General features: G+C 35.0%; 1 protein-coding gene across 2 annotated transcripts in view; it reads right to left on the bottom strand.

The window, feature by feature from the left end:
• LOC133524830 (uncharacterized) overlaps positions 1-14,326 on the bottom strand; it is a 467,029-nt gene extending 452,703 nt beyond the window's left edge. For both annotated transcript variants that reach the window (XM_061860981.1, XM_061860983.1), the window contains exon 1: positions 13,348-14,326. The gene's annotated coding sequence lies outside the window, so the exon portion shown is untranslated. The remainder of the gene's footprint in view (positions 1-13,347) is intronic.
• Positions 14,327-15,345: the final 1,019 nt, after the last annotated feature.

Below are 15,345 nucleotides of genomic sequence, written 5' to 3'. Positions count from 1 at the left end.
AACACACCACAAAAGAATTAAAATTCCCATTGTGGCGAAACCAACTTCACGACCCTCAGGACGAATCCGTCCCCTCTACATACTTTACGATCTCGACCTTCGTAAGGTAATGTAGAGGAATAAAAATGTTGATGCGTAACTACTGCTACAGCCTGCAATCTAAGGGTTACCGTAAAATGTGCCTACTTTGCTCCGACTGGGTAAAAGTGCTCGAACCGTTTTATGGATATGAAAACTATATCAAAATTTAAGTGTTACAACATGATATTAGTGATGGTATACTTTAAATTGGCATATATAACAAACAAGTTGATATATATACAATAATTTTAAAATTTCAATTAAATGTCGAATTGTGGAGAAAAGTAGGAACATTTTACGGTATTCCATTTGAAAACTTTAATATGCTAGTCATCATCATCTATCAAATAGATATTGACGGCCATTAAAGTCTAAATATATCAGAGCCCCTAGTGTAAATTTATTCGATAGCGAAACGTGACGTACGCGTTTGCGTTAAGTCTCATTTTGTATAGGATTTAGAAACAGCGCGCCAAGCGGGACGTTTTGGAAACTCTAAATCCCATCCTTATTTCTATGGTAACGCAGCTTGAGTTACGAATGTTATGATATATAGGGATATGGCCTGTAACAAAAACTGTAGTCTGGCAACATTAGCTCAGCAACTTTTAAAAATAAATTGTATTCTGATTTTTAGAACACTTTCAATTGTATTCTAAGACGCAATGTGTTGCGAATTTTATTATGTTTAAAGCATGACAATCAACGTCAATTACACTGACGTCAGCGTACATTAAAGGTAATATTTAATTTGTATGAAAAATAGGAGGTCTAAAGACTTCATTTTTTTAAGTCGTTAAACAAATGTTGGTTACTTTGAGGAGTAGACCCTACAGTTTAATTTTGGCTATGAGTATCTAATTGACTGTAATAAAACTATGTTTGTATGTCCCAAGAATTAAATTCGATTTGTTCCACTGGTACAAATTTGGTACAGACACATGATTATTAGTAAATTGGTCATTCGATATTAGAGTCTGGGATGCAAAAATATAGCTTTCTTTATTTTTTAATCATTTGCGTACCTACTAATCTTAGGTACTAAATATGTTGTACATTAATCCAACGAAATAATCATTATGACAGTCCGACAATATAACAGTAAGACAGACTCTGAAACCACGAAAAATATATACATTTCTATAAAAAAAAATGTGCAACAATTGGGAAAAAACGAATCTAACTGAACTGAATCGAATGGCACAATTGAAAAAAAGCAACATTGTGTGTAAATTAAATCGGTACCTATTCAATTGCGTTGTGCGTTCATCTAGTCCCCTAACTGAAGGTTTTTTCGATATAGGGTACAGTTTGCTAGAATGAGTTAAAATCGGGTTGTGCAAATATGTGTAGTGCTATTAGTCGAAGCTTTGAAAAAATGTGTAATTTATTTGCTTTACTATATGTAAACTTACCTGGAATGTTATAACTGGGTCAAATAAAGTAAATAGGTAACGCTTAAAGTTTTAAGAACAATTAAAGAATTCACATTAAATATAAACAGGTAAGTATAAGGTACTTTTAGCCTCATGTGTTATTTAACCTCCCTTTAACAAATTATTTTATGATAACAAGAATATTATTTTTCACCGCACCAACTGGTAAAGGCCCTCTTGATTGTTCAAAAACTAATGAGAAAGGTGCATTTTATTCATATGTGGGGCAAAGTAATCGGATGTAAATTTTGAGTTGTTTCCTTATGTTAGCTGGTCGATTTGACTTCCAAATAATGATTTTCAATGATAAATTTATTATTACGTTCATTTAGATTTGATTTGGTCAATTTTTTTTTGATATTTCATGATTAGTATTTTCCTCTCATTGGTGTGGTGAAATTTTTTGTATAGCCCGCGTGCCTTGAAACACTCGCAACGCTCAAGATTCCACTACTTTTGAATTTTTTCGCTTGCTCGGGTATCAATATTAGCACGAGCGGCTAAACAACAACTTTGCCCCCTTGTAAAACAATAACAAATAACGATTGCTAATCCGCGCTACTCAATCAGTGGTAAGCTAACCCGTTATAGATTTATTTCTTTCATAATATTAAACTTACATAATATTAATATTATACTTACTTGCGTTTTTGTATACAATTAATGTTCCCTCCCACCGCGAAAAAAATACGCCAATAAATATAACAAGCCACCACCAAAAGTATATAACTCGACAATATAGTAAAACACCTCCAAAAGTACAAAATACTTTCCAAAACTACAAAAAATATAAAAACCTGGCTCTTTGTCCCTACATCTCTATACATTTTGGACTAAGAATGTGTGAAATCGTATTTCCTGCGTAATGTATAAAACAAAATAAGTTAAGTGGTAGAAGTTAGTAAGAGAGATCCTTAACTTCTCGCAAAAACGTTAACATTATATTATATTTAAGAATATTCACGACAACCACTTTTCCATGCAAGTTACTTAGCACCTGCCCTAAAAACTCCCACGTGTTCCAATTTTAATATTTCAGCACGAGACGACAGTTTGACATATAAATATTAAAATGTGAATTGGAGCAGGAACACAAACAAATTTCAATTCAGGCTTTATTACTTATATAATTGTGAAATTTGTGGGATTCGTGTTTACTTAGCGATGCTGTGGTAAAAATGGGTTTTATTTTTATGAATATTTTTCAATAAATTGTTAACAATGTTTTGACGACCGGTTTGGCCTAGTGGGTAGTGACCCTGCCTACGAAGCTGATGGTCCCGGGTTCAAATCCTGGTAAGGGCATTTATTTGTGTGATGAGCATGGATATTTGTTCCTGAGTCATGGGTGTTTTATATGTATTTAAGTATTTATAAATATTTATATATTATATATATCTTTGTCTAAGTACCCTCAACACAAGCCTAATTGAGCTTACTGTGGGACTTAGTCAATTTGTGTAATAATGTCCTATATATTTTTTTTTTATGTTGGTATACGATAACATGATACGTATGTAATATATGTATGTGCCGTGTACCCGTAGGCAACCAATCCAATTAGGTACATTATCTTTGTCGATTTTTCGGTCGATCGGTGAGGCAACAGGGGATAATAGAACTGTTTTGATCATTACATTTACGTAACCGTTGATACTTTGGGATCTGATCTAATCAAGTACTAGATTTGCGAAACTACTGCTATTTTAGAGGAAAAACGACTCGTCATGGGCTATACTACTATAATTGAATCCACAGTCTATATCGGGATCCCGGGATCCCCGTATTGAATTTAAATCGCTTTTGTACATTACGATACAAGTGCGAAAAATAGGAAATTCAAAACGAGTGGCGATAAATTAAAACACGACCGAAGGGAGTGTTTTAAATCGACACGAGTTGCGAATTACCTATTCGCACATGTATCGTTCAACGTTTTACAGTACATATGGCCCTTTAAATGTTCGACACAGTAACGTAATATGCTAATTTTCGCACTAGTGCGGTAAAGTAGCACCATATTTACTGTAATTTTTTTTTATAGTTTTATTAAAACGGGAAATTAAAAATTATATTCATGTCACTATCATCATATTCATCACTCACAGAACATCAGGATTCATCCACCACCAACCACCAAATATTTATCTGACGCATAGATAACGATCTTACTTCAATTGAAATGAGGGCTAGATGCCAATTAGATGCGCGTGTAGTAAGTTTCTCTTGATACAGCCAAATATGACCAACCTAATGCATATAAAGTGTACCATCCTAATGGCTATAAAAGGTATTTATACTGAACATTTCCCTTGTTTATGAAAATACCGAGATCCCAGTATTGCATTTAAAAATACCGGTATTGAAAAATGCGTTTAACAAGACGGGATCCCGGTATTGCAAGTCCTAGAACACAGTTACGTTTCAATTGATCCACTTAAATTGTGAAGTCTAAATCTAAATAGTCGTAAGAGACCGCGGGGTGGTGAAGCGTACGCATAAATTTACTGCTAAACCCAACTACGTTTTGGTGATAAATTATATTAGACCTATCAATAAATCTCATCGGAAATCCATTTCACGTGGACCACCGATTTATAAGTAGGTACCTATAATTAGCGGTATTCCTTAATGAGTCTGCTCGGTGGATTTGATTTACAATTATGGTAAATGAATGCTCAAAATATATTTTGATATAAGCAGAATAGGGTAAACCGTCTAATTACTGGCCACCTTATGCCAAACAGGATTCTATTTAATTTTCACACGATCCAAGTAAATTTTCACAACTAATGTTTTTTTGGTTTACTTGAATTGTATGAATAAATAAATTTTTATTTTTATTTTAGTCATTTTAGTATATGCGCCAAGAGGACGTAAGAAGTATACATACGCATTCATATTTTTCGTGACCGCGCCTCGCAAAACATCCCACTTTGCAAAGTTTGTCGCTTGCCATAAGGACGAGATTTACTTTTATCTTTATACGAATAACCTGATAAGGCGTCCTTATGGCAAGCGACAAAGTGAAACTTTTTGCCGGCCGCGGTCACATTCTTAGTTATAAAAATTAGGCGTGTGAAAAGACAGGTTTTCAAATCCTGTAACAGAATCCATAAATACGTTTTCTTAATTGGTTATTATTTAGCACATATTATTTAAAACTCTTGTATGATCTTGTTTGATCTTGTATTAATAAAATGGGTTTCTCCGAATACAGAATTATTAGCCTAGTCTGTAGACTTCAAACGGGCGATATTATAAAAGGTGTTATGTCTTTTTGCAAAACGTTTATTGTCGGAATTTCACTTTTCGCCGAATGAACCTTTGCCAAATTTTCGTTATGATAAAGTTTTATTTGGTAGTATTATTGTTAAGTAGACGAATTTTAATCGTAAGATATTTTCTTACAAAAAAAAACTGGTAAAGGTTGTCTGGAAGAGATCGCTTTTTAGCGATAAGACCGCCTGTTGTTACCTGGTTCTATTTTCCTTTAAAATTCATTTGCAGTTTTACATGTATGTAAAATGTATAATTATTGGTGCAATAATGAATATTTACTTACTTACTTACTTACTGGTTGGAAGTTAACGAGACGAACAGTTTTTTTCACTTTTCCTTTATTTCTAAGCAGTGGTATCATGTGTACTATTATTGACCCATCTAAGATTCAAGCTAATTTGATTGTCAATGCTAATGGTATGAAATGTCCAATGCAAAGTAAACCCTAAATGGCGCAACAAAATAAAGTCCGTGAGTAGCGCTAATCACGACACGTTGTCGTTTTGCCTTTACGAAGCATTTCCTCTACATACCGGGACACCTATGTTACCGGCTACGACGTAGTGCTACGACCATAGCTCAACGATGAATGTCGGCCCGATTCGAAGAATGATTAAGACACGTTTAAGATTTTGGAAAGATCTTTACACTGACCTATCACACATAGACAGTTAGTCGTCATAAGGCTAATCTGCCAAAAGTGAAGCCGAAACACGATCGATGTGTGCGTGCGACGCTCGTGTCTTACGCTCAGCGACACACACATATATACAAAAACGGGTTCATTTATTCCCCTTAAAGTAAATGGATTTTAACCACATCCTTATACTCGGCTATCAATCATTTGGGAGTGTGTATGTAGATATTAAATTTATAGCAAAAGCTTTCTATGTTTCTTTTAAGGACTTTGCATTTCTGTACTTTGTGAAATAATGTTTAAATAAAAAACGTTTATTTTTTTATTTTACAAATGTGCACAGATAATAGCTGGTAGAATTGTCTTTGGAATAATGATTTTAAATTATAAATCTATGGATCTTTAAAAGATCGATAACTAAACGACATGTTAAAATTGACATACATTTCGATTCCGCTGTGATCCCAATAAGATCTATCTACGATATTTCTAACATCAAAGTGACATTTGGCTACCCAAATCGAGGTGTTTCTGTCAATTACACGACATACAAACGATATCTAAATGAGAACTTATCTAAACCAGAACTTATCGTTATCGTATTTCATTCTTCGGGCTGTGTGTTAAGGTTTTTTTGATTTCATGATAAACACACTGTTGGTTACCGTTGGGTAATCATACGAATTTGTGTTGAGTTGTCACGAGGCCATTTGGCAAAACGAAATTGTGCGAAAAATTGGTCGCGAAATATTTTTCGAGAATGATTTACAGATACACGTAAAACGTCACGTGGCCGTTATATGGCTACCGTAGACATAGAAAATATATAAAAAACCGGCCAAGTGCGAGTCGGACTCGCGCAAAAAGGGTTCCGTACCATTATTTATAAAAACGGCAAAAAAATTATGTTTGTTGTATGGGAGCCCCCCTTAAATATTTATTCTATTATGTTTTTAGTATTTGTTCTTATAGCGGCAACAGAAATACATCATCTATGAAAATTTCAACTATCTAGCTATCATGAGATACAGCCTGGTGATAGACGGACGGACGGACGGACAGCGAAGTCTCAGTAATAGGGTCCCGTTTGACCCTTTAGGTACGGAACCCTAAAAACGACAATTCTCCTCATTTTAATGCTTAACCGGTTGCAACCCAAGGGGCTTCAGAGTCCGATCGGCTATCTAATCTAAATATTAGATAATTATACCAGCGTCTTAACGGCATTCAGGTTTCATTAATCAGGTCAGGTTGCATTATTAATAATTTCCCTGTTAGTCCGCTTTAATAATATAATGTAGGTTAAGGTAAAAGGAAAGGGAAAACAGGATCGGCTTTGTAGATTGTACTTTATTGTTTACATAATGCTTTTGTTTTGAACGTAAAAATACAATAGACTACTAATCAAATCAGTTTCTTTTTTCGAACAGTCAAAAAGATTTGCCACTATGTAGTTTATGTAAAACACTACTAAATGACGTACCGGTCAAGTTCTCTACTCTTTATAGTTCTATACGAATTATAAAATTTAAATAGTGTCTAAAAGTGAAGCGGTGATGGCCGAGTGGATATAACGTCCGACTTTCAATCCGGAGGTCGCGGGTTCAAATCCTGGCTCGTACCAATGACTTTTTCAGAACTTATGTACGAAATATCATTTGATATTTACCACGAGCTTTTCGGTGAAGGAAAACATCGTGAGGAAACCTGTATACATCTGCGAAGAAACTCAAAGGTGTAAATATGTGAAGTCCCCAATCCGCATTGGGCTAGCGTGGGGACTATAGCCCGAGCCCTCTCGCGCACGAGAGGAGGCCTGTGCCCAGCAGTGGGACGTATATAGGCTGAATTATTATTATTATTAGTGTCTAAAAATAATTGCTGTCTACGTTTCCCTTTTAATGTTTTGGTGCTTTATTTCGTGCATGGTGTGAAATAATTTATTTTTCACCACACCAACTGGTAAAACCCTCTTGATTGTTCAAAAACTAATGAGAAAGTTGCATTTTATCCACATGTGAGGCAAAGTAATCAGATGCAAGTTTTGCGTTGTTTCCTTATATCCTGGTAGAATTGACTTATAAATGATGATTTTAAATGATAGGTACATTTTTTATTACGTTCATTTGGATTTCATTTGGTTAGATTTTTATGGTATTTCATAGTTAGTATTTTTCTCGCATTGGTGTGGTGAAAAAAATTGTGTTACACTCAGAGGCAAAGTTTGTTTAACCCTTGTGCCTTGGACGCTCAAGATTCCACTTCTCGAATCATTCGCTACGCTCGTGGTTTAATTCTGGAATCTTTCGCTTGCTCGGGTATAAATATTACGAGCAGTTAAACAACAACTTTGCCCCCTTGTTAAAAGAATAACTATTCAATACAGTCAAATACCCTAGTTATTGTATATACTATAAATCCAGGCCTTCTATTGTACTATAATAATTTACATAGGCAACGTTTTTATAAAGCAACTGTCGTCTTATCTTAAATCCTTACAGGAAGATAAGATAAGATAAGATAATCATTTATTTGATAAAACATGAGTTGATAAGCTGTTAGTATACAAATTCAGTTCTTTACATGTTCGGCTGGAATTTCAGCATTCAAATATTAATCACAAAAATAAATTACAAATATAAAAGAAGCCGTACTGAAAAATATTGGGAAAAAAAATGTCAATGTGTGTCAATGTCAAATTACTAAACTAAATTATCTAAAAAGTATGAATTTTAAAATGTTGTATTGATTCACTAATGTCATAAAAACAATGTTCCCATAGTTAACTGTACAGTTCTTTACATGTCTGGCTGGCATTTCAGCATTCGAATATTAGTAGATTTGTATGGGATTAGCGGGATTTGTTTAAATTTTCCTTCCGTTGCGCTTTTCCAGCATTGAATAACTACAAACATTTCATATACACTGTGGTTTTTTAAAGTCCGTTAATTTCATGGGTTTTTTCCTGAGCTTAAATTAAGTAACTTTTTCAAAGAAACCGGTAAACCGGTATTCTACATAATTAACTCCCTTGTGGTAATAATCAATGATTTATTTTTATCAGATAAGGCCCCTACGAGCATGTATACTTGCCTTAGGACCTTTAATTATTTTTTACATAAAAAAAAACACATACTATTCCATTCAGTTTTCTTAAATGTCGAAAAAGCCATACCCCGAAGTTAAAGGAGTTAAAAAACACGTTATAGAATGACACACACCAACCCGTCCCGAAAGGAATTACCTAACCCCGCGGCGACTGATAAACTACAGATTTACAGAATCAGTTCGATTAGCAACGCATTGACAAAAAATTCAGTGTGTACTATGCTTGTCAATTTCAGTAAATAATAACGTGTTCAACACAGCAGGGGGCCAGTTTTTGAATTGCGATTACTTATTCAACTAATACTATTTCCACTACTAAGCATTTAGATTCTACTAATAAAATTGAAACCCAGTGGTCAACTGGTCAATAGCACTTGATTCCCAATTTCTATATCGCTTGTATTTAAAAAAATGTCATTTCGCCTTTTTCCACAGATTTTCGAGTAACGAAATCGTGGGCTCAAACTTAAAAAATCGGCCCCCAGCTCGTCAAGACTCTCTTTATTCATCAAAGACTGATGAGAAAGTTGCATTTTATCCACAAGAGTGGAAAATTAATTAGATAGAAATTATGAGTGGTTGGCTGGTAGAATTGATTTCTAAGTACAAATAATTTTCAATGATAAATATTGTATAACGTTCATTTGGATTTGATTTGTAATGTTCGATTGAAACCCCTTTTCTACCCTACCTATGTATTATCTAACTTACTATGATTGTTATATATGATTTATAATTGTTAAATAAAATAATTAACTTTTACAAGTAATGTTTTACAGTTACTATTTTCCTCGTACCGGTGTGGTTAAAAACAACGTTTATTTAACCCTCGTGCCTTGAAACCTTCGCTCAAGATTCCCTTTTTAGAATAGAATCTTTCGCTTGCTCGGGTATTGATTAGCACGAGAGGTTACACAACAACTCTTGTAAAACAAATAACTATTTCTCGAACCACATTGCTATGATATGCCTCAATATTTTTAACTACATACATGTCGTGCGCATTGACGACCGCGGCTGGTCTGGCCTAGTGGGTAGTGATCCTGCCTATGAATCAGATGGTCCCGGGTTCGAATCCCGGTAAGCGAGCGCGGATATTTGTTCCTGAGCAATGGGTGTTTTCTATCTATTTAAGTATTTGTATATTATATATATCGTTGTCTGAGTACCTACAACACAAACTTTCTTGAGCTTACTGTGGGACTTAGTCAATTTGTGTAAGTATGTACCTATAATATTTATTTATTAAGATTTATATAAGACACTAAAACAATTTCGTACTAAGGCGTGCCCGCCCTGTGCTTCATGTTAAATCATTACACGCCCTAAACGTAGCTACAATAGCTTAAAATATAATTAAGAACAAAGCGTACACATTTTATAAAACCAACCAACTAATTATCGGTTTTCAGGCTGTCATTTTATTATTAATAGAGATTGAAACGTTTTTTTTAATTACAAAGCAACGTTCGTTCCTCTTCATGGACACGTAACAATTGAATTATTGATTTGAGATAATACGACACAATGTGTTAATTACATCGATGGAACTAAGTATACCATATTAAATATATGGCTGTTCGAAAGTGCTTATTATTAAGCCCACATGAATAAATAATATTTTGATTTTCCATGTCATCTTTCCTGTTCCATGTGACTGTCGCTTACACCATACAATTTAAATGAATATTGCAGGAGTAATCGTAAATTAAAGTTCTATTTCGAGCCATATAACTTGCACGAAATGTTAAAGACACTATCTTTGGATAGTTCCAATTTTCACCACCGCATGCGCTGCGATCGTTTTACTACCCCCACCATGCATTTCGCATGTAGCCAATAAGGTAGGTATCACTATACCTTATAAAACAAAGTTGCCTGCCATGTCTGTCTGTTTGTATGTTCGCGATAACTACTGAACGAATTTTCATGTCGTTTTCACCTATCAACAGAGTGATTCTTGAGGAAGGTTTCGGAATTCTCTAGTATAGGGACCGTGCGCGGTGGAGGGTCTGCCATCTTGTGGCCTGAATCGGAACAATAAACATGTAAATTTACACGTCACATGTTTTGTTGTGCATGGTAGGTTCTGCCATCTTGTGGGCTACATTGGAACAATAAACATCACATTTACGCCTCGCGCCTTAAATCTGACGTCTCCTATGCTGCCCCCTACAGTTTATGCACGCTCCCTATATGCAAGCGTATGACCTGATGTATGAGTATGACCAACTCTAAAGTGCGAGCGGCTGGCGATTTTTGAATTTCGAGCAGTCGATTTTGTCATTCAAAAACCTTTGGAAAACGGCGAAATGCTATTTTTGAAATACGAATTTGGAATAAGAATAAGAAATTGGGAATCTAGTGATATTGACCACTCGTTTTAATTTAATTGGTAGAATTTAAATGCCCAGTAATGGAGATATTATTAAAGGGAACACGAACGTACGTTCATACTTCCGGGCGTACCGTGCGTACCGGAGATGACATATATTTCAGTATACTTATTAAATAATAAATAAATAAATAAATATTATAGGACATTTTTACACAAATTGACTAAGTCCCACAGTAAGCTCAATAAGGCTTGTGTTGAGGGTACTTAGACAACGATATATATAATATATAAATATTTATAAATACTTAAATACATACATTAGATATTGAGTTGATTAAAATCTTTAAATTCCTGAATTCATTAAGTGTATTATAATTTATAATACAGATGACTAGTAGACTCATCGAGACTGGGCTCCTATGATTTGTCTTAACGGTCCAATTCTTTGGAGGCTTAAAACAACAGGGCAATAAATGAGTGTATTTATAAAATGAACATTTCAACTGAAACTAATTAAATATTTATAATGAAAGATTGATCGGTCGTAAATAAATTCGAATTATTTATCAATCGAATCAAATTAATTTCGAGTAAGTAAATTGAATGGTTGAAAATGAAAATTTTCGGAACTATCTTAATTAAGGCTACGTACGCACAGACAGGCGGGTTTCTTAGCGTCTAGAGCCTAGTGGCTTGCAATCGTGCAGTCTTACGCAACTAGTTGCGACCAATCGCGTGCGTGATGCGTACTCATCAACCAATCGCGTTGTGGCGTTAGACTGCACCATTAGCTCAAATTAGTGTGCGTGACACCGCTGTACTGGCCCCATTCTTATTGCCCGTAAGGCCCGTCCTGAGATATATGTCAAATGTTCGATACACGTTAAGGGACTAGCTAGCTAGGCGCCAAGCGCGCAGTACGACGGCCGGTCGCGAAAATTGGTGAATCGCTAGGCTCTAGAGGCTAAACAAGCCGCCTATATTACACCTACGCGGACTTAGCCTAATTCATCCACTTTTCCTCCGTGTAAATACATTTTAATAAATATACTTCCGTGAACTAATTTCTGTGTAAGTAGTAAAAATTACATAATAAACAACATGTTGATTAACAAACATTCAATATTAATCTTCGTTAATGGAAAACTTACTGTTGGAAAATGCACTTATTTCGTTGGAAAAATTAAATAGTACATTGTAGGAGAGGCCAGAAAATCGCTCAAAGATGGACGAGTAAGTTTGAGGGCCGACACGTTAGAGAAGGCCCTCAAATAACACGTGTCCATCTTTAGCGTTTCCGGCCGAGGCATTACATAATGCTTTTCGCGACTACTGCGAGGAAATAAGAAAATATTTGCATAACTGTAAGTACTTTCATATAAATTAATATTTATATTAGCGTGAGGACAATTGTTGAAAGAAAGCGATGTATTTTTGCCAGGAACATTTATATTTTCTTCACTAGAAGAACTCATTTTTATAGCGTAGATATGTGTTTCTTGTATTTTTTTTTTGTCAAACACAATTTACACCATCCAATTCAGTAAGCATTTTTCGATCCCGCCGTTTTTACAATTTTTATCACTTTAACAGTTATTTTTCTATTGTTTGCTTCAAACCGACTCTAAACTTAGAAGCGTTTTTGCTAAAAAACCACAAACAGCTACAAAAGTAAAAACGTCTTAAGCGTGAACTGAATGGTTTTGACGTTTCTTTTTTTTTAAACAAGTAATTGGTCCTATAAATAACCTGATTTTATTTTTTAAGGAAAAAGTTGCGCCATAAAAAGACCTTTTACCATCACCAATGACAGATGATGATAACAATGAAACATTGTAGTAGTGGTGGTTCGGGTGCTACAGCTATTGCCTACTTTCCAGGTTTTAGACCATCTATTGCCACATTTCCGAACAGTGGCGTGAAAATGTTATAACGTCAATTAAAAATAAAAGACAATACGCCTCGAGTATAAAATCTGCCATATTTATAAAATTTAATTCTTTACAAGTTTTGTTGAGCTGAGTCTTGAAACTGAGTTATATTGCGTACCAGTTTCAAGTTACTAAGTTTGTGTCAAGATAATAAATAAATATATTGAAAATCGTTATAATCAAATATACCTATCTATACTTTTTATTGCGCAAGATTTAGAAAATATTTTTTACGTATATCTCATTATTTTGAACTGCGCCTATAATTTGTCAACAACGTAAGCCAGTATATTTGCATGCCATTCTATATTTTCCCATTTAAAATATCAACATTTCTGCATACCTTTCTACTTCGCATGTTAATTAGCCACCATAGAGTTCTCATGTCGACACGCGATGCCAACTCGCCTACATATACCCTTAGTAGCAATCCAATTTTATTTTCACACCCTATCAAAGAAACTTTTTAAGACTTAAAAATTATAGGGTAAAAATCCCTACTCAAATTATAACCCGACCCTAATAAACACCTACCTTGTTAATTTGTTATCGCACCATCGCAATCCATGACACATATAAAAACACTTGAAAAACTTCACCAACACCACACTAAAACACCCAATTTAAAAGTTTCGAACACCCGCGAAACAACGAAAGTTAACGTTGTAATTTTAAATTTCGAACACTCCCAATTGCAGGTCTTTTGTCGATACAATTATTAGTTTTTTTTTATCGCGTAATATACAGACGAAGAGCGAGCGAGCGACCGCCTCCATTTACGGAAAGCTGCGTACTGGCGTACTGAGGGCTGCAATAGGGACTAGTAAAGCGCTAGAGATTGTTACATTTTCATATTTACCGTTGTTTGCCGAAGTTTCAGAAAATATTTAAGTTTGAAATATAATCGCATTTTGTGCATAAGAGTAAGGAATGTAAAGAAGTTTTAGACAACTTTCATTTGTTGGTAAAATGCGACACAAGTTAATACAGGGCCAATGCCTGTTAGACGTTTGACCCCACAAAGTAACTTGATGTATTGGTACATGTATTTTTTTTATACCACGACGGTGGCAAACAAGCATACGGCCCGCCTAATGGTGAGCACGTAGCCTATGGACGCCTGCAACACCAGAGGTATTACATGCGCGTTGCCGATCCTTTAAAAACCTGTATACTCCTTTTTTGAAGAACCCCATACTGTAGCCCCTCGGGAAAACCACATCTATTCTAGTCCAAACAATCTCTTAGTACTTTTTGCTATGTACCAATGTAGGTAGGTTTGCTATGTACCAATGTAGGTAGGTACCATCGATGTTGTGGTAAATAAATTGAATTATTATTTACATTACATTTATCGGCATAATAATTAACTTGATAAATTACTAGCTACGTAGCGTAGCGTTTTTTATTTTCACAGTCGCAACATGAAAGGGCCATCGCTACGCAGCGTAGCGCGTCGTAGCGCTTTGTAGCATTCCATAGGCCCATCAGATTTAAATGTATACAAGGTGTAACAAAAATCTGATCAAATCAAGAAAAAGTAGAAGACAAAAATTTCTTGCGTAAAAAAAATTGGCCTTTGTATTTTTTTTATACCACGACGGTGGCAAACAAGCACACGGCCCGCCTGATGGTAAGCAGTCAACACAGCCTAGAAGCCTGCAACTTTAAAGGTGCTACATGCGCGTTGCCGACCCTTTAATATGGAGAGTTAGCCGACTGGAACTACCTGCCCCATAGATTTTGCGTAAAAAAATCTTTCTTCTACTTTTTCCTAATAAGAACACGATATTATATTAGATACTAATTGTCATCTTCTTTTATCTTCAGATATATCAATGTAATTTGTTCTAATTTTAATAATATTTCTCAACTTCTTAAATGGTGTATATACTTATTTGTTCTTCATAATATATAAATATAATGTGTATAAATATATATCCTTACCATCGTAACATATAAGCTAATAAGTATGAAACTGCCTACCAGTGGCGCATCGTTCAAAGAACTCGATTTCCACCGGCTTGTCTAATTTCAGCCCGTTGAGTACTGTCACAATCGGTTCATGGAGAAAAGGAAAGCAAAATTAGCTCCGGGTTCCCTACGAATATTTGTGACGCGCCGCCACTGCTGCCTACAACCGTTTTTCTATTTTTATAGTAAGTGTTTTCTTATTTTCAACTGTTTTCGTCTATATCTGTTTCTCAAGCAATGCAATATTGTACAGTCAGCATCAAAAGTAGCGGATGAAATAACGCGCCAAAAGTATCTGATATTCCGTATAACTATTCCAAATGTAGATAATTTTCTAAAATTCGCGTTCAAAAATATATCTTTTACAGTCTTAGTTGTTCTATATTAAAGACATCACTTTTTGTTAAGCTGTTACAGAATGGTAGATACTTTTGAAGCGTTATTTGATCCGCTACTTTTGATGCTGACTGTACATGCTCGTCACTACCGTTAGGTAATTAGTTAAAGCTTCCTCCGGCCCGGGGCTCCACGGAAGACCAGCGCTGTGTGTAAGTGTTT

This window comes from Cydia pomonella, chromosome 14, assembly GCF_033807575.1.
Source record: "Cydia pomonella isolate Wapato2018A chromosome 14, ilCydPomo1, whole genome shotgun sequence".
NCBI lineage: Eukaryota > Metazoa > Arthropoda > Insecta > Lepidoptera > Tortricidae > Cydia > Cydia pomonella.
Note: the sequence above shows the minus strand (reverse complement) of the source record. Positions and strands in the feature narration are given on the sequence as shown.